This window comes from Scyliorhinus torazame, chromosome 5 (genome assembly GCF_047496885.1).
Source record: "Scyliorhinus torazame isolate Kashiwa2021f chromosome 5, sScyTor2.1, whole genome shotgun sequence".
In the NCBI taxonomy this organism is placed as follows: Eukaryota; Metazoa; Chordata; class Chondrichthyes; order Carcharhiniformes; family Scyliorhinidae; genus Scyliorhinus; species Scyliorhinus torazame.
This window is the reverse complement of record NC_092711.1, coordinates 106,931,709-106,955,217: the sequence shown is the minus strand read 5'-3', so window position 1 is coordinate 106,955,217 and position 23,509 is coordinate 106,931,709. Positions and strand designations below refer to the sequence as shown.

The window sequence follows — 23,509 nt, the reverse complement described above, 5'->3', positions numbered from 1 at the left end:
CACACACTCTCCCTCCTCCCTGGGCTGCAATCCAAACCCTTCTCACCATCTTATTCCTCCACTGCCAGTTTTCTCCCTCCCTCTCCTCTGCCTGGGTTCAGTTCTCCAGCTCCTGTCTGCAGACTGACAATAAAACCAATGGGTCTTATTGGGGGGTTTGGGTTCTCACCATTGTCCCCGCTCGCGGCGGCTCTCATTCAGCCTCTGGGAGCCGCACTCACACACTGCGGCTGCGCTCAGCCAGGAGCAGCACCGCGCATGCTCCGCACAGAGAGGCGACTTCCGGGGGCGGGACATTCTGACGCCTGCGCGTTATGGCTCCTGTGATGGAGATAGGGCGTTTTCATCCGCGCCGGGCATTCCGGGTAGTCGTTTCCGCCATTATTTCATTACGTTCCAGAGGGTGATAAATTGGTTCCGGCACTTTTGATACAGTTCGGTGTTTGTACCGAATGGGGCGGCCGCATCGGTGATTTTCTCTCTGATCGGCCCCTGTTAATGGCTGTCATCTGTTTCGGGGGCGATATGCAGCAAAACACCTGCGCGGCTGTCGTTGACCCGGAAGCCGGAAGAGAGAATCTTGTGAATTTCTCTCCTGGACTGAGTGAAATTCCTTTGGAAACTCCTTTAGAAAGAAGAGGATTTACTAACGGGAACCTCAAACCAAACATCACATCATCCTCTGACTGAGTAACTCGAATCATCTGGACCTGAATATCATTGGGAGGTAAAATGGTTTGTCTGAAGGCAAAGATTTCAGATATCAGAGTGACTGGGCAAATTTAAATGACCATTCCGGGTTAAATTTGAGACTAATTACACCGATCACATTGGGGAAGTTAAATAATTTGCTGTTGTACTCTTATGTACGCAGGTACATTTGAAAATTATCGCATCAGCATACTTGGCAGGTAAACTGGGGCAAACTGCTGACCTTGATCGTAGTGAGAGTTACTATCCGGGATTTTGTTAAGTTTGTTGTTCCTGGTGCATTTCATTCAGCTCACCGTGGCTACAAAGTAGGTATTCAGCCTAAACTCAATTTCCAGATTGTGGTCTGTAGCTTCTTAAGTTACATCAATTCAAATGTCTATCTGAATACTTTTAAATGTTTTGATGGTTTCTGCCATCATTTCAGGCAGCATGTCACAGATCCTCACCACCCTCTCAACCTCCTAGTCCTTCTCTAAATCTCTGCCCCCTTTTATATGTATCCATCAATCAAAGGGAATAGGACCTTCCCATCCAATCTATTTAGATCCCTCAGAATTAAAAAATATATAAATTTATATTTTTTTCCAATTAAGGGGCAATTTAATTTTGCCAAGTCACCTAACCTGCACATATTTGGGCTGTGGGGGAAACCCCCACAGAAAACGGGAGAATGTGCAAACTCCTTACAGACTGTGACCCAGGGCCAGGATCGAACTCCGGTCCCCAGTACGCAGGCACACAGCCACTGTGCCACCATGAAACTCCAGAATTTTATACATTTAGAATAATCTTTACTATTGTCACAAGTAGGCTTACATTAACACTGCAATGAAGTTACTGTGAAAATCCCCGTAACCACACTCTGGCACCTATTCAGGTGCACAGAGGGAGAATTCAGAATGTCCAATTCACCTAATAAGCATGTCTTTCGGGACTTGTGGGAGGAAACCCATACAGACACTGGGAGAACCTGTAGACTCTGCGCAGACAGTGTCCCAAGTGGGAATTGAACCCCGGGACCCTGGAGCTGTGAAGCAACAGTGCTAACCACTGTGGTACCGTGCCACCCATAAAACAGTTCAGCTCAATGTTCTCAGATTAAAGAAGCTGAAGCGCCCAACGTGGGTCTGGAATCCACGGCCCTGGGATTAAGACTCCTGTGCTCTGCCGACTGAGCTAGCCAGCCTGCTTTTCACAATTTCATTTTGGTCTCCCCTCAGTCTTTTCTGTTCCAAAGAAAACAGCCCCAGTTTATCCAAACTTTCCTCTGAGCAAACATTGTCAATTTCTGGTCAATGTTCTTAAGTCTCCTCTGTGCTCTCTCTGGTGCAATCTTCCTGTGCACAGGAATCTAGCCCTGGCCTAACTAGTCCTGCCGTGCCATTTATCATGTAATCCTTTGCCTTGTAATCCCCCCAGCTTTCTTCCTCACTATCACTAGTGTTTAATAATTTTTGTGTCACAGGTAAACTTCTTCCTCATGTTCCTACATTTACTTTCAAATCAATGATGTAAACCAGGAGTGAAGGGCCCAGTACTGATTCCTTGGAAACCGGCGCTGGAAACAGCCCTTTGATTTTCTCTATTCTTTATGGGATGTGAGTGTCACGGGCAAACCAGCTGGGTTGCCCATTCCTAATTGTCCTTAAACTGAGTGGCTTGCTGGGCAATTCAGAATTAACAACATTTCAGTGAGTTGGCCAGATCAGGTAACACAGGTGCAGACTCGATGGGCCGAATGGTCTCCTTCTGCACTGTAGATTCTATGATTAATTCCGACCTTGGGTCACTGTCTCTGTGGAGTTTTCCTGCGTCTGCGTAGATTTCTTTTCCGGATGCTCTGATTTCCTCCCACAGTCCAAGAATGTGCAGATGAGGTGGATTGGCTGTGCTAAATTGTCCCTGGGAGGTGTTACGGGGATAGGGTGGGGAATTCGCCAAGGTAGGGTGCTCTTTCAGAGGGTTGCCACAGACTCCATGGGCCGAATGGCCTCCTTCTGCACTGAGGGGATTCTATGATGCTACATTGGACCCAATGATGTGTTCACACACACACTGCAGCCTGACTCTTATTATTGAAACAGACACTGTGTTTGTTACTCTCAAAGTGAGTGAATCCTTTGCTGTTTCTCCTCTGGGCCCCATCTCCACTATTATTGTCTGATTGTCCCACTGAGACTCTCACTGTTATTATTGGACAATCAGCGCACAGTCTGAGCCTGTGGCCGCTCTCACCATCTGTAACCGTCACAATGCCCGGGTGATTGACGGCAGCTCTGGACCAATAGGAGGTGAAGGGGCAGGATTGGAAGTTCCGACTGAGAGAGGCTAGTCCTCCAACCAATCGGAGTGAATGAGGGGTGGGTCTCAATGTGATTGAAGCATGCGCTGTGTGGGTAATGGAGATGCAGAAGGGCTGTGTCTTCAGATCTGAAATTGGTGCGAGGCGATTAACAATATGGAGGGAGCGAGAGATCGTGGGGGTGGGCGGAAACATCGTGTAAAGCTGTTGTAAGCCGCAAACTTCGGAAGAGAGTTCACGATTGTTGATAAATATGAGAAATGCCAATAAAAAGTTTTTTTTTCAAAAGGAAAAGAGTTTCCGGGACCCAGTTTGTACCGAGCGGAGCTGCAGCTCCTCATGTTCGGCTCGGGTTAATGGCCGCCATCTTTATTGGATGAGCATCAGGGCGCATGCGCGTTTGTGTCTTTGTCAGGGGCGATGTTTCAATGAGTGGGAGGAGCTTGTTCCCCATTGTTCAGAATGGAGACAACTTGTCCATCAAACTGGATTAGTCTTTGAGTCTCAATGTCTTATTGATGATGCAAAGCGGCGGCAGAAATGGAAAGAAAAGGAAGCCAATCCTGGTCTCCAGATTTCAATGTCTCATTGGACATTCTGTCCCATGTGTCGAAAGCTCTGCGACTCTGTTCAGTCACATGAAGACCCAGGGTAGAAACTCACAACCCTGAGTCAACATCACCCTCAAATCAGGGGACTGCTGAGGACAAGAGGGACAGTGTGCAGCGGGGGGGGGGGGGGGGCATGAGCGATCGTCCTGGACCAGGGAGCAGGAGGAGAGAATGTTGTGCATTTCTATCCTGGACTGATAGTGATTAAATTTGGAAACTCCTTTTACAGGGGATTAGTAGGGGAGGATTTACACTCAGCAAATACAAACCGGGAGAAATATTTATCTTTCCTGAATTTTATTTCTGGACTGACAGTGATGCCTTTGTAATCTTCTTTCACAGGGACTTAGCTAGGGTTTCGCAGACAGGAAACTCACAACCAATCCTCACATCAAATTCTGACAGCACCATTCGTGTTATCAGGACATGGAGATCATCGACCTTTGTGTGTAAGGATTGAGTTCCATATCATTATCACTCACTGTGTAAAATTTCTTCCTCAATCCTCCCTGTAGATCTTGCTCACAATCTTAAATCTGTGTCCATAATTCTTTTACAATCTACTGATGGGAACAGATTGATTTATCTTTTTTCAGGGTTTGCTGTTATCGTTTCCAGTGCCTGGGTCATGCCAGATGGTCCGTCCAGATTCCACTCCGTTATTGTGTATTTATAGCGGTTGAATGGACTTGGACCAGTCCATTTCCACATCCAGTACACAAGTGAAGTCTCCGCCAAGCATTGATTGATGTGTATCCAGGTCTGGGATGGATCCCAACCTTTTTTTTTACAAATGCTCGATCGGCCCAGTTTGGGGCTTAGCCATTCACTAGCACCCAATGACCCACTGACCACCACGTAACTCTCATTAGTGTCCGCAATGATCCCATTGTGACCGAAAGAGGAATCTTTATTGATTAGAATTGCAGCAGCTCGAGCCCTTCATCAAAGCCCGAGTGAAACACTTGGCTCACCCCTCCACAGTCTGGTCTGATCTCTAACCCGCAAATGAGTCTCCTGCAAGAACACCACACCAGCATTTTGATTCTTTAGGTGAATGAAACCCCTTGACCTTCACTGGTCCACCCAATCCCCTTACGTTCCAGGTGACCAGCTGAATCAAGCGTCTCTGCACCAACCCCAATCACGGAATCAGCCATTTCCACCGCGTGGGACTATCCAGAAAATCTTCAAAAAGTACAGGCCAAGGGTCCACCCAAGATGACCGCCGCGCACACATCTTCAGAGTATAACAAAAACAGTTTTATAGTCATCACCAGCAAACTGACCCCCCCCTCCCCCATTTTTCACCAACGCCCCACCTAGACACACAAATCTAAAACCAAGAAAATAAAAACAACAATATTGCCCACTTCGAGAATAAAATATACTTCAGAATGCAGTCCCTGACTAGACTCAATTTCCAACGCCCCCCCCCCCCCGCCCCCCCCCCCCGGCCACCCCTCCCCATCGATCTACGTTGTGTTTTGTAAAGAAAATCTCTTCATCTCCACACAGAAAAACAGATTCTATCAGAAAATGTCAAAAACTATAGACAGGATATCACAACACCCACCCCACCCCACAGGGAACGTATATCTTGTCCAATACAGATAACTGACCCAGTCCATGCTTTACAATAAAGGCATTCGCCTCCTCCAGTGTCTCGAAATGGAATTCTTTGGACTCATTTGTCACCCGCAGCTTTGCCGGGTAAACCATCCCGAATCAAACTACTTTCTTACACCGAGCAGCCTGAACCTTATTAAAGGCCGCTCGCTTCCTCACCAGCTCGGCTGCCACATCCTGGTAAATCCTCACTCGGATAACTGAGTGAATCCCTTCCCACACTCAGAACAGGTGAATGGTCTGTCGCTGGTGTGACTGCGGTGTTGAGTCCCCAGCTCACATGGGGACATGAATCCTTTCCCACAGTCCCCACATGAAAAATGAAATGAAAATCGCTTATTGTCACAAGTAGGCTTCAAATGAAGTTACTGTGAAAAACCCCTAGTCGCCACATTCCGGCGCCTATTCAGGAGGCTGGTACGGGAATTGAACCCGGGCTGCTGGCCTGCCATGGTCTGCTTTAAAAGCCAGCTATTTAGCCCTGTGCTAAACCAGCTCCTATTTCCACGGTACGTTTGATGATCAGTTGAATAATAAACTTTATTAGTGTCACAAATAGGCTTACATTAATACTGCAATGGTGACTGAGAAAATCCCTTAGTCGCCACACTCTGGCGCCTTTTTTCGGGTACTCGGAGGGAGAATTCAGAATGTCCAAATCACCAAACAAGCACGTTTTTGGGGACTTGTGGGAGGAAACAGGAACAGGCGGAGGAAAGCCACACAGACACTGGGAGAGCGTGCAGACTCCGCACAGACAATAACCCTAGCAGGGAATCGAACCCAGGTCCCTGGTGCTGTGAATCGACAATGCTTCCCGCTGTGCTATCGTGGTGCCCTTGTCTCCACAGAAGCATGAGTAGGGTCTCTCCCTGCTCTGAATGGTGTGATGTTTCAGATTGCGCAGTACCGATGACAACTCAGGATTCAGGCGGTAGGGTGGAAATCCTCAGCCGGTCAAATTCGGTCGGGTGAGGCACGAGGGAGGGATGGAGCCGGTGGATGGGTCTGGAGGCTTCATAAACACTCCGTGTAGCCCGAAGCCCCGAATACGAAGCTAGGATACAGCAGTTGAACCGGCGAAAGCTGCTCGTCTTTTCCCCGAGACAGGCCTGAGTGGACGAAGTGTGGGGCCGGGCGCATGCGGAGGGAGCGATAGCCCCGGCTTTGCTCCACCTCCCATTCACTCTGATTGGCTGGAGGACCAGCCGCTCATATTTGGTCTTCCAGGCCCGTCGCCTCTTCCTATTGGTCCGAACCTGCCGTCAATCAGTCCCCGGGCATTGTGAGCTAGAGCAAACCCTTCCCAATCGTTGTCAGCTCCCTGGTTTGCAGCTGCGGGGCTTCTCCCTCCCTCCCGGGAACAGGCCCAGGTTAACGGGCACCATCCTGCTTCAGACACTGGAGGATGGTTCACATCAGAGGATGGGGGAGGGGGGATAATAAATAAGAGCTTACACTTTGCACTCAAATCAATGAGGACTCTGATCTCTGGCAAGGAAGGGTGGGCGGGGAGGATTCACAAACGCCCGCTGGAGGCCCCAACCCCCTCAATAAGACCCATTGATTTTATTGTCAGTCTGCAGACAGGAGCTGGAGAACTGAACCCAGGCAGAGGAGAGGGAGGGAGAAAACTGGGAGTGGAGGAAAGAAATGGTGCAGATGGTGAGATGGGTTTGGATTTCAGTCCAGGGAGGAGGGAGAGTGTGTGGGATTAGGATTGACAGAGAGGAAAACATGTTCCAGAGAAACTAGAATTGCCTGTTCAGAATTTCTATTCTGGACTGACAGTGATGGCTTTTGTAAACTTCTTTCACAGGGGGTTAGAATTGGAGAATTTGCACAGAACAAACTGAACCCAACAGAAAAGTTTGTCTCTTCACGAATTCTATCCTGCATTGACTTTTGAGTGATGACTTTTGTAACATGAGAGATTACAGCTCTCAGGAAAGTTTAAATGGAGTGGGGCCTTTTTTCTATCGACAACAACAAATTAAGCAGTGACCTGCAATAAATCTTTTAAATTATCAGTAGTTTGGAGAGGGGAGATGTGAGAGAGTGACCATCAATAAACAACAAGTCATAAATACAAGATAGTTACGAATTAATCCAAGGGGGCAGTACGGACAAATTTATTTATCACAGGTTCAGAATGTGCAACTCATTACCATGGAAAGGAGTTGAGGAAAGTGCTGAGATGTTTTCAAAAGGAAACGGGACAAGCCCATGAGAGAAAATGGAATCGAAAATCAGCTGAAAGGCTGAGATTTGATAGGCGTGACAGTCGGAGATGTGTGCCGAATATGGACAGCAGCAGAATCAGTGACAGAATGGCCTGTTTGTGTCTTATGTATTCACAGTATTTCAATGTAATCTCCTTTTACAGAATATTTGCAGATGCAAACATCATGTCGAGATCTGACAGAGTCACTTGATTCATCAGGACCGGCCTTTCAACGTGGAAGGAGAAATGTTTGTCTGTTTTGTCTTTCGGAAAAAATGTCAAAAATCACTGTGATTGGAAAAGCACCAAGACACAGACATCAAAGTAATTTTCCACAGTTAGCTGGAACAGAGCTTTAACCAATCACACAGCATGAAATTAAATTGCTGCATTTACATCAGGGAGACACCGTACTCAGGCTTCAACTGATGATCCAAGTTGGAGAGACATAAGGACATTCGGACCAAAGGAATCAAGAAGCAGCAATTGGACATTCAGCCCCGTGAGCCTGTTCCACCATTTAATAACTTCACGGCTGATCTGATAGTGACCTCAAATCTGCATCCCATCTACACCGGATAACCTGTCAATAACCATGGAGAAACCGTGGAAATGTGGGGACTGTGGGATGGGATTCAATTACCCGTCTGAATTGGAAACTCATCGACGTATTCACACTGGACAAAGGCCATTCACCTGCTCCGTGTGTGGGAAGGGATCCACTACGTTATCCAATCTCATCACACACCAGCATGTTCATACTGACCAGAGACCGTTTAAATGTGCTGACTGTGAGAAGAGCTTTAAAAGCAGAAAGGATTTACTGATACATCAACGTATTCACACTGGGGAGAGGCCGTTCACCTGCTCCATGTGTAGGAAGGGATTCCCACCTCCTGACACACCAACTTGTTCATGATGATGAGAGACCGTTTAAATGTCCTGACTGTGAGAAGAGCTTTAAAAGCAGAAAGGATTTACTGATACATCAATGTACTCACACTGGAGAGAGGCCGTTCACCTGCTCCGTGTGTGGGAAGGGATTCATTCGGTCATCCGACCTCCTGAAACATCAACTTGTTCATAATAATGAGAGACCGTTTAAATGTTCTGACTGTGAGAAGAGCTTCAAAAGCAGAAAGGATTTACTGATACATCACCGTACTCACACTGGAGAGAGGCCGTTCACCTGCTCCGTGTGTGGGAAGGGATTCATTCGGTCATCCGACCTCCTGAAACATCAACTTGTTCACACTGATCAGAGACCTTTTAAATGTGCTGACTGTGTAAAGAGCTTTAAAAGCAGAATGGATTTACTGTTACATCACCGCACTCACACTGGGGAGAGGCCATTCACCTGTCTGGAATGTGGGAAGGGATTTAATGATTTGTCAAACCTCCGGACTCACCATCAGGTTCACTCTGACCAGAGACCGTTTAAATGTGCTGACTGTGTGAAGAGCTATAAAAGCAGAAAGAATTTACTGATACATCAACGCACTCACACTGGGGAGAGGCCATTCACCTGCTCCGTGTGTGGGACGGGATTCACTCAGTCAACACTCCTCCTGAGACACCAACTTGTTCATACTGATCAGAGACCTTTTAAATGTGCTGACTGTGAGAAGAGCTTTAAAAGTAAAAGCTGTTTGCTGTTACATCAACGCACTCACACTGGGGAGAGGCCATTCACTTGCTCCGTGTGTGGGAAGGGATTCATTTGTTCATCCCAGCTTCTGAGACACCAGCGAGTTCACACTGGACAGAGACCGTACTCTTGCACCGTGTGTGACAAGAAATTCACTCAGTCATCCCACCTGACTTCACACCAACTTGTTCACACTGACCAGAAACCTTTTAAATGTTCTGATTGTGAAAAGAGATTTAAAAGTAAACGGCATCTGCTGAAACACCAGCGAGTTCACACTGAAACAGAATCATAGAATTTACAGAGCAGAAGGAGGGCATTTGGCCCATCGAGTGCACCGGCCCTTGGAAAGAGCACCTTACTTAAGCCCATACCTCCAACCTAACCCATAACCCCACCTCAATTTTTGGACACTCAGGGCAATTTAGCACGGCCAATCCATCTAACCTGCACATCTTTGGACTGTGGGGGGGAAACCGGAGCACCCGGAGGAAACCCACACAGACACAGGGACAACGCGCAGACTCCGCACAGACAGTGACCCAAGCCGGGAATCAAACCTGGGAGCCGGGAATCAAACCTGGGAGCCTGGAGCTGTGAAGCAACAGTGCTAACCACTGTGCTGTCGTGTCACCCACTTGTGGGAGCGGTACTGGGGAGAGGTTGTTCAACTGCTCCGTGCGTGGGAGGAGATTCACTCAGTCAAACAAACTGTACAGACAACAGCAAGTTCACAGGCAACAGAAGGGTTTGGATTCAGCTGTTGTTGCTGCTGTTAGTCCCATCCGGGACTGAATGATGCCTGGATGTCTGTTCCAGTGGGGCTCCACAGTTTCTGGTATATATCAATCTTTTAGACTCGAATGTATGCACCAGGATTATACAAAAATTGCTCATGTGTTTTGACCGTGAGGGAGAAAACCACGGACTGGGTCAGGTGGACAGAAAAGTGGTGAATGGAAATTTAGATAATGAGAGGTTAGGAACAGACTTCAGTTAACTCCCGATAAAAATAAGGTCACTTCAGGATAATGGGAAAAACTGATTGGTGGGGAACCTACAAATAATCCTTTTTAAAAATAAAAAAAATTCAGAGTAACCAATTATTCTTATTTTTTTTTCCCAATTAAGGGGCAATTTAGCCTGGCCAATCCACCTAACCTGCACATCTTTGGGTTGTGGGGGTGAAACCCATGCAGACATGTGGAGAATGTGCAAACTCCACATGGACAGTGATCCAGGGCCGGGACTAGGGGCTTTTGACAGTAACTTAATTTGAAGCCTACTTGTGACAATAAGCCATTTTCATCTTCATTTCATTTCAGACCCCATTTGGAGTATTATGAGCAGTTTGGGGCCCCGTATCTAACAAAGGATGTGTTGACCTTGGAAAGCGTCCAGAGGAGGTTTACAAGAATGATCCCTGGAATGAAGAGCTTGTCGTATGAGGAACGGTTAAGGACTCTGGGTCTGTACTCGTTGGAGTTTAGAAAAATATGGGGGGTTTCTTATTAAAACTTACAGGATGTTGCGAGGCCCGGGAAGAGTGGACATGGACAAGATGTTTCCACTTGTTGGAAAAACTAGAAGCCGTGGACACAATCTCAGACTAAAGGGGCGATCCTTTAAACAGAGTAAGAAGTCTTACAACACCAAGTTAAAGTCCAACAGGTTTGTTTCAACTCACTAGCTTTCGGGGCACAGTTCCTTCCTCAAGTGATGAGGAGGAATTTCTTCAGCCAGAGGGTGGTGAATCTGTGGAAGTCTTTGTCACAGAATGCCGTGGAGGCCAAATCACTGAGTGTCTTTAAGATAGAGATAGATAGGTTCTTGATTAATTAGGGGATCAGGGGGTATGGGGAGAAGGCAGGAGAATGGAGATGAGAAACATATCAGCCATGATTGAATGGCGGAGCAGATTCAATGGGCCGAGTGGCCTAATTCTGTTCCTACGTCTTATGATGTGAAGAAAAACATTCTGTGCTGCATGTGGGATCATGAATGCACTGCTCGAAAATGTGGTGGAGGCAGATTCAATTGATGCCTTGAAAAGAGAATTGGACAACTATCTGTTACTATCAGATCAACTATGACCTTATTAAATGGTGGAGCAGACTGGGCTGAATAGCCAACTCCAGCTCCTTGCTCATCTGTTCGTATCCTTTGAGGAGAAAAATATCTGCAGAGTTCAGGGCCAATGACAGGGGATTGGGACTGTTGCAGAAAGTTGGCACAGAGACAAGTTGTTGTGTGCCTTTGTTTTGTGCTGTCACCTTTCTATGCCACTGTGTTATGAGGGAAATGCAGTGCACCAATGCAAGAGAGGCAGATTGCTCCTTCGATTTGGATTGGATTTGTTTATTGTCACGTGCACCGAGGTACAGTGAAAAGTATTATTCTGCGAGCAGCTCAAACATCATTTTGTACATGAAAAGAAAGTAAACTAAAAGAAAATACATAATAGGGCAACACAAGGTCCACAATGTAAATATGTAGACAAAGGCATTGAGTGCAGCATACAGGAGTGTAGTATTAATCAGGTCAGTCCATAAGAGGGTTGGTTAGGAGTCTGGTAATCGCGGGGAAGAAGCTGTTTTGAATCTGTTCGTGCGTGTTCTCAGACTTTTGTATCTCCTGTCTGATGGAAGAAGTTGGAAGAGTGAGTAAGCTTGGTGGGAGGGGTCTTTGATTATGCTGCCCGCTTTCCAAAGGCGCGGGAGGTGCAGATGGAGTGAATGGATGGGAGACAGGTTTGTGTGATGGACTGGACGGTGTTCACGACTCTGAAGTTTCTTGTGGTCTTGGGCCGAGCAGTTGCCATACCAGGCTGTGATGCAGCCAGATAGGATGCTTTCTGTGGTGCATCTGTAAAAGTTGGTAAGAGTCAGTGTGGACATGTCAAATTTCCTTAGTTTCCTGAAGAAGTATAGGCGCTGTTGTGCTTTCTTGGTGGTAGTGTCGATGTGCATGGACCAGGACAGATTTTTGGTGATGGAAACCCTGTGCCCCAGTGCAGGAGAGGCTGGTTGTTGGGCAGTGTGAGCTGATCATGGCTGGATAAAGACTAAAGCAGATGTCAAGACCTTTTGGAGTGAAAACAGGTCTGGAGGGAGTGGGTCAGTGAACCTGGGGAGTTGCATTTTGCATGAATGGTGAGTGTGACCCAGTCACAATTATGAACAGTAAACAAACCTATCACTGGTTTGATGAGATGATTTACCATGTCCCAGGTGTTGTAAATACTGTACATACTGTAGATCAGCCTGCTTGCTGCCCATGTCTAAGTGATATCAGAATAATGTGCTTCTGTATTAAATAAAGTATCCAAACCTCTCATTGTGCTTCATGCCCAGCATCTTGCCTAACTGAGGATCTTCTGTTTTGCTAATTGCTCGATGGCGGCTGTGTTACCCAGAATCCCCCACGCTGCAGAAAGTTCCCGATCAGTGAGTGTACGAGGCCAGTCCACAGGTGCAGTGTGGGTGTGTGCTCTGAGCATGCTCAGTGTCAGTCATGGTGAGGGAGTGAGGAGGAGCTGGGTTGAACACAACAGTGAGCTGTACCCCTGTGAGAAGGGCATCTCCCAGTCTCTGTTTGACTCTCCTGCAGCTTCCTGTCATGATTGAGTTGGACAAGGAACTCTCGTCATTTGAGCTGGAAAAGGCCATTGATTGCTGAGCAAGCAGAAAGGTGCCCGGCAAGGATGGAATTCCAGCTGAACTGCTCACACGCAGAAAGTCCCATCAACTGTCACGCCTTCCTGCCCTCCCCTTTTGGGCTGTGAGACTGGTCCACAGAACATGTGTGATGCAATAAAAACAGCAGTGACAGAGGAGACAGCATCAACTACAGGGACATCTCACTCCTTAGAGTCATGGGGAAGACCTTCACTTGGGTCATGTTTAAAAGATTCATCTACTTGCAGACTGAGTGTATCCAGAAGCACAGTGTGGTTTCTGTGCTGACAGATCTACAGTGAACATGATCTTCTCCACACACCAGCTACAAGGGAAGAGAACAATTGGGATTTGACCTAAAGCGTTTGTGCTGAGAAAGTGAAACGTTCTAATTACTGAGTGAAAGTGAATCTTTCAGTGTGAATCACAATTTACTGGTACAATTGGAAAAGGCACCAAAACGTTTCAATCTGAAGACAAACTTCAGCCTTGAAGTTATTATTCGGAGCTCACAAACTGTGGGAAGCTTTGTGAACCTCTTCCGTTTTGTAAACAAGCAGAGAAGTTAACCCTTTCCCCGACAGCATGGCAACAATTTGAAATAAAGACTTTGACTTTTAAAGATTTGGCTTCATCCCATTTGTCGGGGTCATATTCCCGTGCAAATCATCTCGGGCGGGATGGAAATTTGCCAAATATTTTTATAATCCTAATCGTTATTGTCACAAGTAATCTTGGATTAACACTGCAATGAAGTTACAGTGAAAAGCCCCCAGTCAGCACATTCCGGAGCCTGTTCAGGTACACAGAGGGAGAATTCAGAATTGCCATGTGAGAGTACCTTTAAGAACTGTGTGTTTATCAAATAGCTGCAGCGAAGACAGACAGCCCAGCTCCACCCACACTCTGATATCACTGCACTATTTGAGTTTGCACATTCTCCACGTGTCTGTGTGGGTTCCCTCCAGGTGCTCCAGTTTTCTCCCACCATCCAAAAATGTGCAGATTTGGTGGATTGCCGACGCTAAATTGCCCCTTAATTATCAAAGGTGAATTGGGGTTACGGGGAAATGTCAGAGGAAGTGCGCCTGGGTGGGGTGTTCTTTTGTAGGGTTCGTGTGTGCAAACTTGATGGGCAGAATGGCCTCCTTCTGCACTGCAGGGATTCTATGATGCTGTTGAATTAATCTCACATTTTCTGTTTTTACTCTGTGATATACCTTTTTAATCCACTAATTATATTTATTGAACCACTGTACCATCAACTACCAGGAGCAGTGTGTTGATATTTCAGCTATTCCAGCCTTGGGTGACTGTGGAGTTTGCACATTCTCCCCGTGTCTGTGTGGGTTTCCTCCGGGTGCTCCAGCTTTCTTCCACCATCCAAAGATGTGCAGGTTAGGTGAATTGACCACGCTAAATTGCCCCTTTATAATATAATAATCTTCATTGTCACCAGTAGGCTTACATTAACACAGCAATGAAGTTACTGTGAAAAGCCCCGAGTCACCACATTCCGGTGCCTGTTCGGGTACACTGAGGGAGAATTCAGAATGTCCAATTCACATAACAAGCACATCTTTCGGGACTTGTGGGAGGAAACCGGAGCATCCAGAGGAAACCCACGCAGACACAGGGAGAACGTGCAGACCCGACACACATGGTGACCCAAGCTGGGTATCAAACCTGGGACCCTGGAGCTGTGAAGCAACTGTGCTAACCACTGCTACCAAAAATGTTTAGGTGGAGTTACTGGGTTACGGGGATAGGGTGGAGTTATGGGCTTAAGTAGGGTGCTCTTTTCAATGGCCGGTGCAGGCTCGAATGCCGAATGGCCTCCTTCTGCACTGTGAATTCTATGATTCTGTAGGATTTTCTCTCTCAGTCTCATCCGATCGGTCTGTCTGGTGGTATTTACCTGACGTCAGCAATGTTGCTTCACAGTGCTAACCAATGTTTGTCTCTTGTATTTCACTGTGACAGGGCAGGGACTTGATTGAAATGATTCAAACATGGGAGTTCTGGGAAAGATGGACAAGGATTTGGGAGGTGACAACATGTTCAAAGTGTTTGGAGAGGACAGGAAGGTTGAAGATGGGACAGTAATTTATAAGGGTGGCAGGGTCAAGGGTTTTGTTTATTGAGGAGGGTGTAATGATGGCAGATTTGAAGGACAAAGGGACAGTACCTGAAGAGAGAGAAATGTTGACAATATCCATGGACACAGGGTAGTTGGCTGATCAGTAGCTTAGTGGGAATTGGGTCGATGGAGGAGGAGCTGGGTCTCATGGACAAGATGAGCTCTGAGAGGGCATGAGGGGAGATGGGAGAGAAACTAGAGAAAGATGTGGGTTCAGGGCTCGGGAAAGGATGAAATTTAGAGACAGTTTGGTCCGGTGGGCTCGTGGAAGGGAGGGAAGCAGCAGAGGCAGCTGATCGGATTTACTCAATCTCAGTCACAAAGAAGCTCCACAAGCTCCTCACACTTCGTGTTGGAGGTGAGGATGGAAGAGACAGGGGAGAGCGAGAATACTTCAAAAGGAACTAACTTGAGTTGGAGATATTAGAAAGTTTCAACACACTGCGTATTTAACACACATCTAATTTATTTGACTTTTAGCCAGAATTTTTAGCTCCTGTAAATGGGCTGGATTTTTTATCAGCAGAAAGAGACCCAAATGAACATGGTTCAGTCCTGAATGTGAGTAACAGCAAAACCCAATCACTGTGGTTACTTGTGGCCTCGTTGGTGTCTCAGCAGGAGGGATGAGGTGGTGAATCCCTTCCCACACTCGGAGCAGGTGAATGGCCTCTCCCCAGTGTGGGTTCGCTGATGTACAATGAGCTGAGATGATTGTGTGAACCCAGTCCCACAGTGAGAGCACCGATACGGCCTCTCGTCAGTGTGAACACGTTGATGGCGTGTCAGATTCCCAGAAGTTTTATAGCACTTCCCGCAGTCTGGACATTGAAACAGTCTCTCATCAGTGTGAACTCGCTGGTGACTCAACAGGTGGGATGAACGAGTGAATTCCTTCCCACACTCGGAGGAGGTGAACGGTCTCTCCCCAGTGTGACTACATTGATGAATTTCCAGCTTGGATGGGGAAGGGAATCCTTTCCGATAGTCCGCACATTTTCGCGGTTTCTCCTCAGTGTGACTGCATTTGTGGCTTGTGAGGCCTGATGATCGAGTGACTCCTCGTCCACACACACAAATCAAGTAAGGTTTCTCCCCACTGTCAACGATGCTTTTTCCTTCCATGTTCAAAATCCGCTGATATTCAGGATATGATAAATTGAGGACTCTGTCAGATCCTGATGTGATGCTTGGTTTGAGTTTCCGGATTTTGAAGCCTCCCCTTCGAATACCCTGTGAAACTGATTTAAAAGCAGAAAATAGGGAGTGAGAGAGAACCCACAAAAACACAAAGATAGGTCGTGAAATTGCTGAATGATTCTTGTCGGCACTGGGAAAAAGTGACCATGAAAACTGCTGGATTGTTGTAAAAACATAACTGGTCCCTTTGGGAGGAGAGAGAAAGAGGTGAAGAGGAATTTTGTATATCGACAAGACATATTAAGACAGTAATTGGCAAAGCAAATTCGACCTTGAGCTTCATAAATTGAAATATTGATACTGAAACTATGCTTCTGGTGGCAAAGTGGTTAGCACTTCTGCCTCACAGCTCCAGGGTCCCGGGTTCAAGTCGAGTCTCGGGTGACTATATCTGCAGTTTGCAATTTCTCCCCGTGTCTACGCAGGTTTCCTCCGGTTTCCTCCCACAGTCCCAAGATGTGCAGGTTAGGTGGATTGGCCATGCTAAATTGCCCCTTAAGAGGCCGAAGGTTAGTTGGGGTCACTGGGTTCCGGGGACAAGGTGGAGGTGTGGGCTTAAGTTGAAGGAGGGTGCTCTTTGAAAGGGCCAGTGCAGACCTAATGGGCTGAAATGCCTCCTTCTGTACTGTAAAGTCTATGACTCTGCACTGTAGGAATTCTATGAAGCTCGGGTCACCACGCTTCAGGAAGGATGTGAAATGGGCAGCAAGTTGGTGCAGAACGTTAGCCCTGCTGCGTCACGGCGCCGAGGTCCCAGGTTCGATCCCAGCTCTGGGTCACTGTCTGTGTGGAGTTTGCACATTCTCCGTGTTTGCGTGGGTTTCGCACCCACAACCCAGGCTAGGTGGATTGGCCACGTAAAATTGCCCCTTAATTGGAAAAAAATGAATTGGTTACTCTTTAAAAAAAAAAAAAAAAAAAAAAAAAAATGTTTTTAAAGGATGTGAAGATTCTTGGAGAAGGTGCAGAGGAGATTTACCAGAATGGTTCCAGCAAAGGAGGTTGAGGGGAGATTTAATTCAGGGACACAAGATTGTCAGATTTCAATCAGGTGGACAAAGAAACTCTGTTTCCATTCACTGATCATACAAGCACTAGGGACACATTTAAAGTTTTGGGTAAAACCTGGATTGAACGATATAAGATTATAAGATCCTGAAGGATCTTGACAGGGTGGATGTGGAGAGGATGTTTCCTCTTGTGAGAGAATTGAGAACAAGGGCGTCACTGTTGACTCGCCAACACTAAGGACATTCAAATGGTCATTGGATAGACATATGGACAATAAGGGAATAGTGTAGATGGGCTTTAGAGTGGTTGCACATGGAGGCGCAACATCGAGGGCCGAAGGGCCTGTACTGCGCTGTAATGTTCTATGTTGCAAAATCAGGGGTTACCCATTTCAGATGGAGATGAGGATTTTTTATTCTCTTGAGGGTTGTAAGACTTTGGAACTCACGTCCTTAAAAGGCAGTCATGATGTGGAGATGCTGGTGTTGGACTGGGGTGAGCACAGTCGGAAGTCTTACAACACCAGGTTAAAGTCCAACAACTTTCAAACAAACCTGTTGGACTTTAACCTGGTGCTGTAAGACTTCTTAAAAGGCAGCGGAAGCAGAGTCCTAGAATATTTTTAAGGCAAAGCTGGATAGATTCTTGATGAGCAAGGAGGTGAAAGGTTATCAGGGGTAGGCAGAAATGTGGAGTTGACGTTAGAATGAGATCAGCCGCAATCTTATTCGATGCTAATCAGGCTCGAGGGGCCGAGTGGCCTGTTCCTAGTTTGTATGTAAAAAGAACAGGAGCATTGAGATGTATGTTTTTACACTGCAATCGGCAATAACCTGAAACTCGCTGCCTATGAGGGAGTTTGAAAATAGACACAATGAATGATTTGATTTCAAAAGGAAATTGGATAGACATCTGAGGGAAATAAACCTGCGAGGATACAGGGAGAGAGCAGGAGAATGGCACTGACTGGATTGCTCCAGAGAGCTAGCATGGACTCAATGGGCCGAATGCCCTTCTTTGTGCCATCATGTCTCTGACTCTTTTGTGTAATCTAGTTTTGCAATTTAACCCCAGGGGGTTCAGGTATCACTCGGGTAAATCTGAGCTACACTCCCTCCGAGGACATTCTATCCTTCCTCAGGTTTGTTGCCCAGAACTGAACACAGTTCTCCAGGTTTGGCCTAACCAGGGTTTGTGAATCTCGGGGCTTTTCCAGTCACACTGAGACCTGAAATCTTCCCTCACAGACAGAACAGACACACCTTTTACCTTCCACGCCCAGATGCTGCTGATATTCAGTTTCTAATGAATCAAGTGACTCTATCAGATCGCGATGTGACGTTTGGTTTATGTTTCCCGTCAGTTTAGGATAGATATTCACAACATTTTCTCCTCGTCAACTTTGATTAAATGTATTCCTGGAGGTTTGATCACATGACCTGCCCCCATCCTCCAGCCATTAAATGGTCAACACATCCATCCTTGTGACACACTGCCTTCCTCGGCCAATTGGGAAGCAAAAGGACTCATTACCTCACAGGACAGTGTTTGACTGTCAGCCAAACAACCTTTATCCCATTTTCAATACTTTTATATCCGCTGAAGAGAAATGTTCAAAGAAAATTACAAACAAAATCTTCTTTACTGTCCGAATGATTTCCCAGACACCCAGGCATGAATCTCACGTCAGAAAGTAAAATTTTGAATTCATTTAAAGTCTAGTGGTGACAATGAAACCATTGTTGGTTGTTGCAAAGAGCCACCTTGTTCACTGATATCCTTCAGGGAAGGAAATCTTCTATCCTTACCTGGTCTGGCCGACATGTGACTCCAGATCCAGTCAGCTTGTTGACTCTTAAAATGCTCTCTGAGATACACTCAGTTCAAGGGCAATTAGTGCTGGGCAGTGAATGCTGGCCCAGCCAGCGACACCCACGTGCCGTGAATGAACAGAAAAGAAAATCTGCCATCCTTACCTGGTCTGGCCGACACGATTCCAAACCACAGCCATGTGGTTGACTCTTTAATGCCCTCCGAGATGGCCAAGCAAGCCACTCGGTTTAAGGGAAATTAGGGATGGGCAATAAATGTTGGCCCAGCCAGTGACTCTCACAAGTGATTAAAATAAAATCCTGGAGACTCGTCAGTCAATCCGGGAGAGTTGGCATCCGGTCCAGGCTGGCAGCGCATGCGCCCTGCGGCATCTTGTCCTCTGTAAAGATGGCGGCCGGTAACCCGGGCCTGTCACCGCTCAGCTCTCACTCTGTTCGGTGCTGTTTAAGACGGGACTGTTAACATTTTCCTCAGGAGTTGAAGCCTCCACGGGGTATTTATGAAGCTTCCCGGCTCACTCCGCAGCTTCTATCGCTCCCCGGCCACCCACCGGCTCCATTCCTAAAAGTCGCTCGATTGTTTCTTTCCCGCTCCTCGCACCGTCCCGTCAACCTGAACTGCGCATGCGCCGGTCACAGCCCCCAACGGTCACAATGCCCGGGGAGTGATTGGCGGTGGCTCCAGACCAACAGGAATTGAGGGGGCCGGTCTGGAGGACCAGTATGGAGCAGCTCGTCCTCCAAGCAATGGGAGTGAATGAGGGGCGGGGCTGGACTGTGAGTGAAGCATGCGCAGTGCAGCTGATGGGTAGACGGGTCCACAATGGGTAAAGAGGGGGGTGGGAGATGGCAGGGCGGAGGGTCTGGTGGGTGGACGGAGAGTTTCCGGAAACCCCAGGAATGAACTGAGCGGATCCCCCCCCCCCCCCCCCCGTTTATACCGAGCGGGGCCGCAGCTCTCAGATCAATGAAGAGTTGCTTTGTATCAGGTTGGCCATTGGTTCCAGAGGTTGTTCCCTGGTCTCCAGCGTCGCTTCTTTATCAGTGAATCACTGAATGGTTACAATACAGACTGAGGCCATTCAGCCCGTCCTGTTTGCGCTGGCTCTCTCTGCCAGAGCAAATCAGCTCCTCCCACTCCCCTGTCCTTTCACCAACAAGACCAGCAGCAAATATTCCCCATCCCCAGTTACCTGTGGAGAAGATGATATTTGACCTTCTTGAACCGCTACAGTCTGTGTGGTGAAGGTGCTCTCACAATGCTGGAGTTACAGGTTATTCACCCAGTGATGATGAATGAACAGTGATACATGTCCAAATCAATAACACTGTGTATTTATATAGCGCCTTTCATGTAATGGACCATGCTGAAGTGCTCTGTAGGTGGGTTAAAAGCAATATTTGACAGAGTCATGCAAGGAGATAAGAGGGCTGGGCAAATGTCAGAGGTAGGATTAAATGAGTATCTTAAAGGAAGATAGGAAGATCGAATAGTCAAGAGGTTTGGGGAGGAAATTCCAGTGTTTGTGGTCTTAGCTCGAGGCATGGATACCGAACATGGAGTGATTAAAATCAGGAATGGTCAAGAAGCCAGAATGAGAGGAGTGCAGAGACCTTGGGGGTTGTGAGGCTGGAGGAGTTTGCAGAGACTGGGAGAGATGAGAGTATGGAGGAGATTACAGTGAGAAAAAAGACCATGGAGGAGATTGCAGAGAGAGAGGGAAGAGCATGGAAGAGATTACAGAGAGTGGAAGGGGGTGAGGGGAGAACAAGAGCATGGAGTATTTTTTAATGTATCTGCTTCTTAACTGGGAGCCTTTGTAGGTCTGTGAGCATGAATGAAACATAGTGTGATTAAGCAATAAAGATCTCAGTTTCATAGGGATGTTTAATGTGGGAGACCAGCCGGAAGCGCATTAGAACAGCTAAGTCTACAGGCAACACTGGAATGGGTGAAGGTTTCAGGAGCAGAGACTAGGGAGGAGTTGGGCGATGTTACTGAAGTGGAAGTAGGCGGTCTTGGTGATGATGTAGATATGTGATTGACAGCTCTACTAGTGACAAAATATTTTGGGATGTGCATGAACCATGGTTCAGTCTCAGACAGTGTCCGGGAGAGAGGTGGAGTCGGTGCTGAGGAAATGGAGTTTGTAGCAGAGAAGCAAAGACAATGGGATCATTTTTTTGCAATATTTAAATGCAGTAAATGTTTGCTCATCCAGTACAGGATGTCAGTACGGTGTGTGACTGGGAGAGGAATTTGTAGCTGATAGCGTTCTCATACACATGCTGCCTTGGTCCTTTATGGTGATGGAGTCTGAAGGTTTGAGAGATTTGTCAAACATCTGGTCAAATTGCAGATGTATAAAAACCCTTTGCTTCATTGCCTACCTCTCCCACCTCTCTCTCTCTCCTGAATCATGTGTTGGCCCCGACGAGTTGACAGGATTCCTTCTCTGATGTTCATTACTGAACCAGTTGTTTTTTATGACAATCCAGCAGTTTTCATGGTCATTTTTTCCCCAGTGCCAGCCCCACAAATGACCAGATTCAATCAGCTTAATTTCATTCTCACACTCTCTTTTCTGTTTTCTGTCAATTTCACAGGAGTTTGGACATTGGGAAAGTGAAACTCAACATCACATCAGAATCTTACAGAGTCGCCCAATTCATCATCGTCCAAATACTGTTGGATTTTGAACATGGAAGGAAAATATACCATTCACAGTGGAGAGAAACTGTGCACAAGTTCTGTGTGTGGATGAGATTTCAGCCGATCATCTGTCCTCACGAGAGAAACGCTTTTACAGCAGAGAGAGAACGTGGAAACGGGCGGACTGTGGGAAGGGATACAATTACCCATTGAAGTGGAAATTCATAGTGGCACTCACACAGGGAAGAGATTGTTCACTTGCTCCGAGTGTGGGAAGACATTCACTACCTCATCCCACCTATTGACACCAATGAGTCCACACCGAGAAGAGACCATTCAGCTGCTCTGAATGTGGGAAGGGATGAGCTCACTCAGCCAACCCGCTGAGACACCAGTGTGTTCTCACTCACGAGAGACCTTTTAAATACCTAGAGTGTTTTACCTGCTCCAAGTGTTTGAAGGGATTCGCTCAGTCATCCAACCTGCTGAGATATCAGCAAGTTCACAGTGAGGACAGACCTTTTAAAGGTCCCGACTGTGGGAAGTGCTGTAAAGATTCTGAGGAACTGATGTCCCATCAACGTGTTCACACTGACGAGAGACCATTCAGGTGCTCTGACTGTGGGACTGGGTTCAGGCGATCATCTGACCTCACTGTACATCAGCGACTTCACATTGGGGAGAGGCCATTCACCTGCTCTGAGTGTAGGGAAGGATTCACTACCTCATCCTACCTGCTGACACACCAGCGACTTCACACTGGGGAATCGCCGTTCAGTTTCCCTGTGTGTGGGAAGCGATTCACTCAGTCATCCTACTTGCTCACACACCAGCGCGTTCATACTGGGAGAGGCCATTCACCTGCTCTCAGTGTGGGAAGAGATTTACTCAGTCATCCTACCTGCTCACACACCAGCAAGTTCACACTGGGAGAGGCCATTCACCTGCTCTCAGTGTGGGAAGCGATTCACTCAGTCATCCTACCTGCTCACACACCAGCAAGTTCACACTGGGAGAGGCCATTCACCTGCTCTCAGTGTGGGAAGAGATTTACTCAGTCATCCAACCTGCTGACACACCAGCGCACTCACACCGGGGAGTGGCTGTCTGATACTCTGAGTGTGAGTAGAGAGTCTATCGGACATGCAACCTTCTGAGACACCAGTGAGTTCATACTGAGGAAAGGCTGAATACCTGCTCTGTGTGTGTGTCGCAATTCACTCAATCACACAGTCTCCTGTTGGACAGTCATTCACTTTCTCCATGTGTGGAAATGCTTCAACTGACCTGATGAATCACCAACTTGGTCACACTGGGGAAAGGCTGGGAAGTGATATGACATGAGATTGATTCATTAATCATCCAATCTGCGGATACTGGCGGGAGGTTTCATCAGAAAGATCTGTGAGCACGTTATTCTAATCTCATCAATCTGCTCGAAGGTAGACCTGGTCAGGAACACCAAAATTTTGTGTATTTGCCTTTTTGACTTTAGTAATGTTGTGTTAACTTAATATCATCTCAATAAATTTTGGTTATTTGTTTATCAAAACAGAACATATTAACCCATTAATTCACCTGACAAATGATGTCATCCTCTTTAGTGAGTCTGTGTGATATTGTTATTGCTTTTTTTATGGTTTGTACCTGAGTATCTCATCTCTTTCTGAACAACCTAATAATACCTTTGTATTCAGTCCATCTCCTGACCCTCTGCCTCAGTGTTGGGAACTTACATTCATCGAATCCCGACTGTGCTAAAGCAGGCCATTCGGCCCATTGTCTGTCCTTTCAGATCATTTATCTCTTCATGTCTAATCTTATCCTCAGTGTGACCTCTGAGAACCTGTTTCTATTGTAGGTCCTGA

The 23,509-nt window shown here is 46.9% G+C and overlaps 2 protein-coding genes and 1 long non-coding RNA gene across 5 annotated transcripts in view; 1 reads left to right on the top strand and 2 right to left on the bottom strand.

Moving 5' to 3' along the window:
- The window catches only part of LOC140421622 (uncharacterized), an 81,605-nt gene extending 61,858 nt beyond the window's left edge, over window positions 1-19,747 (bottom strand). The window contains exon 1 of the mRNA XM_072506399.1: window positions 19,133-19,747. The gene's annotated coding sequence lies outside the window, so the exon portion shown is untranslated. The remainder of the gene's footprint in view (window positions 1-19,132) is intronic.
- Window positions 1-23,509, bottom strand: part of LOC140417841 (uncharacterized) — a 71,482-nt gene that overhangs the window by 24,737 nt on the left and 23,236 nt on the right. The window lies entirely within an intron of this gene.
- LOC140421644 (uncharacterized) lies at window positions 448-23,227 on the top strand. Of its 3 annotated transcripts, XR_011946966.1 has the most exons (3): window positions 465-727; window positions 10,454-10,799; window positions 21,596-23,227. It is a non-coding gene; the product is annotated as an uncharacterized lncRNA (long non-coding RNA). The 3 variants fall into 3 exon arrangements; XR_011946964.1 differs by lacking the exon at window positions 21,596-23,227 and having other exon boundaries at window positions 448-727; window positions 10,454-13,427; XR_011946965.1 differs by lacking the exons at window positions 465-727; window positions 21,596-23,227 and adding an exon at window positions 9,858-9,966 and having other exon boundaries at window positions 10,454-13,427.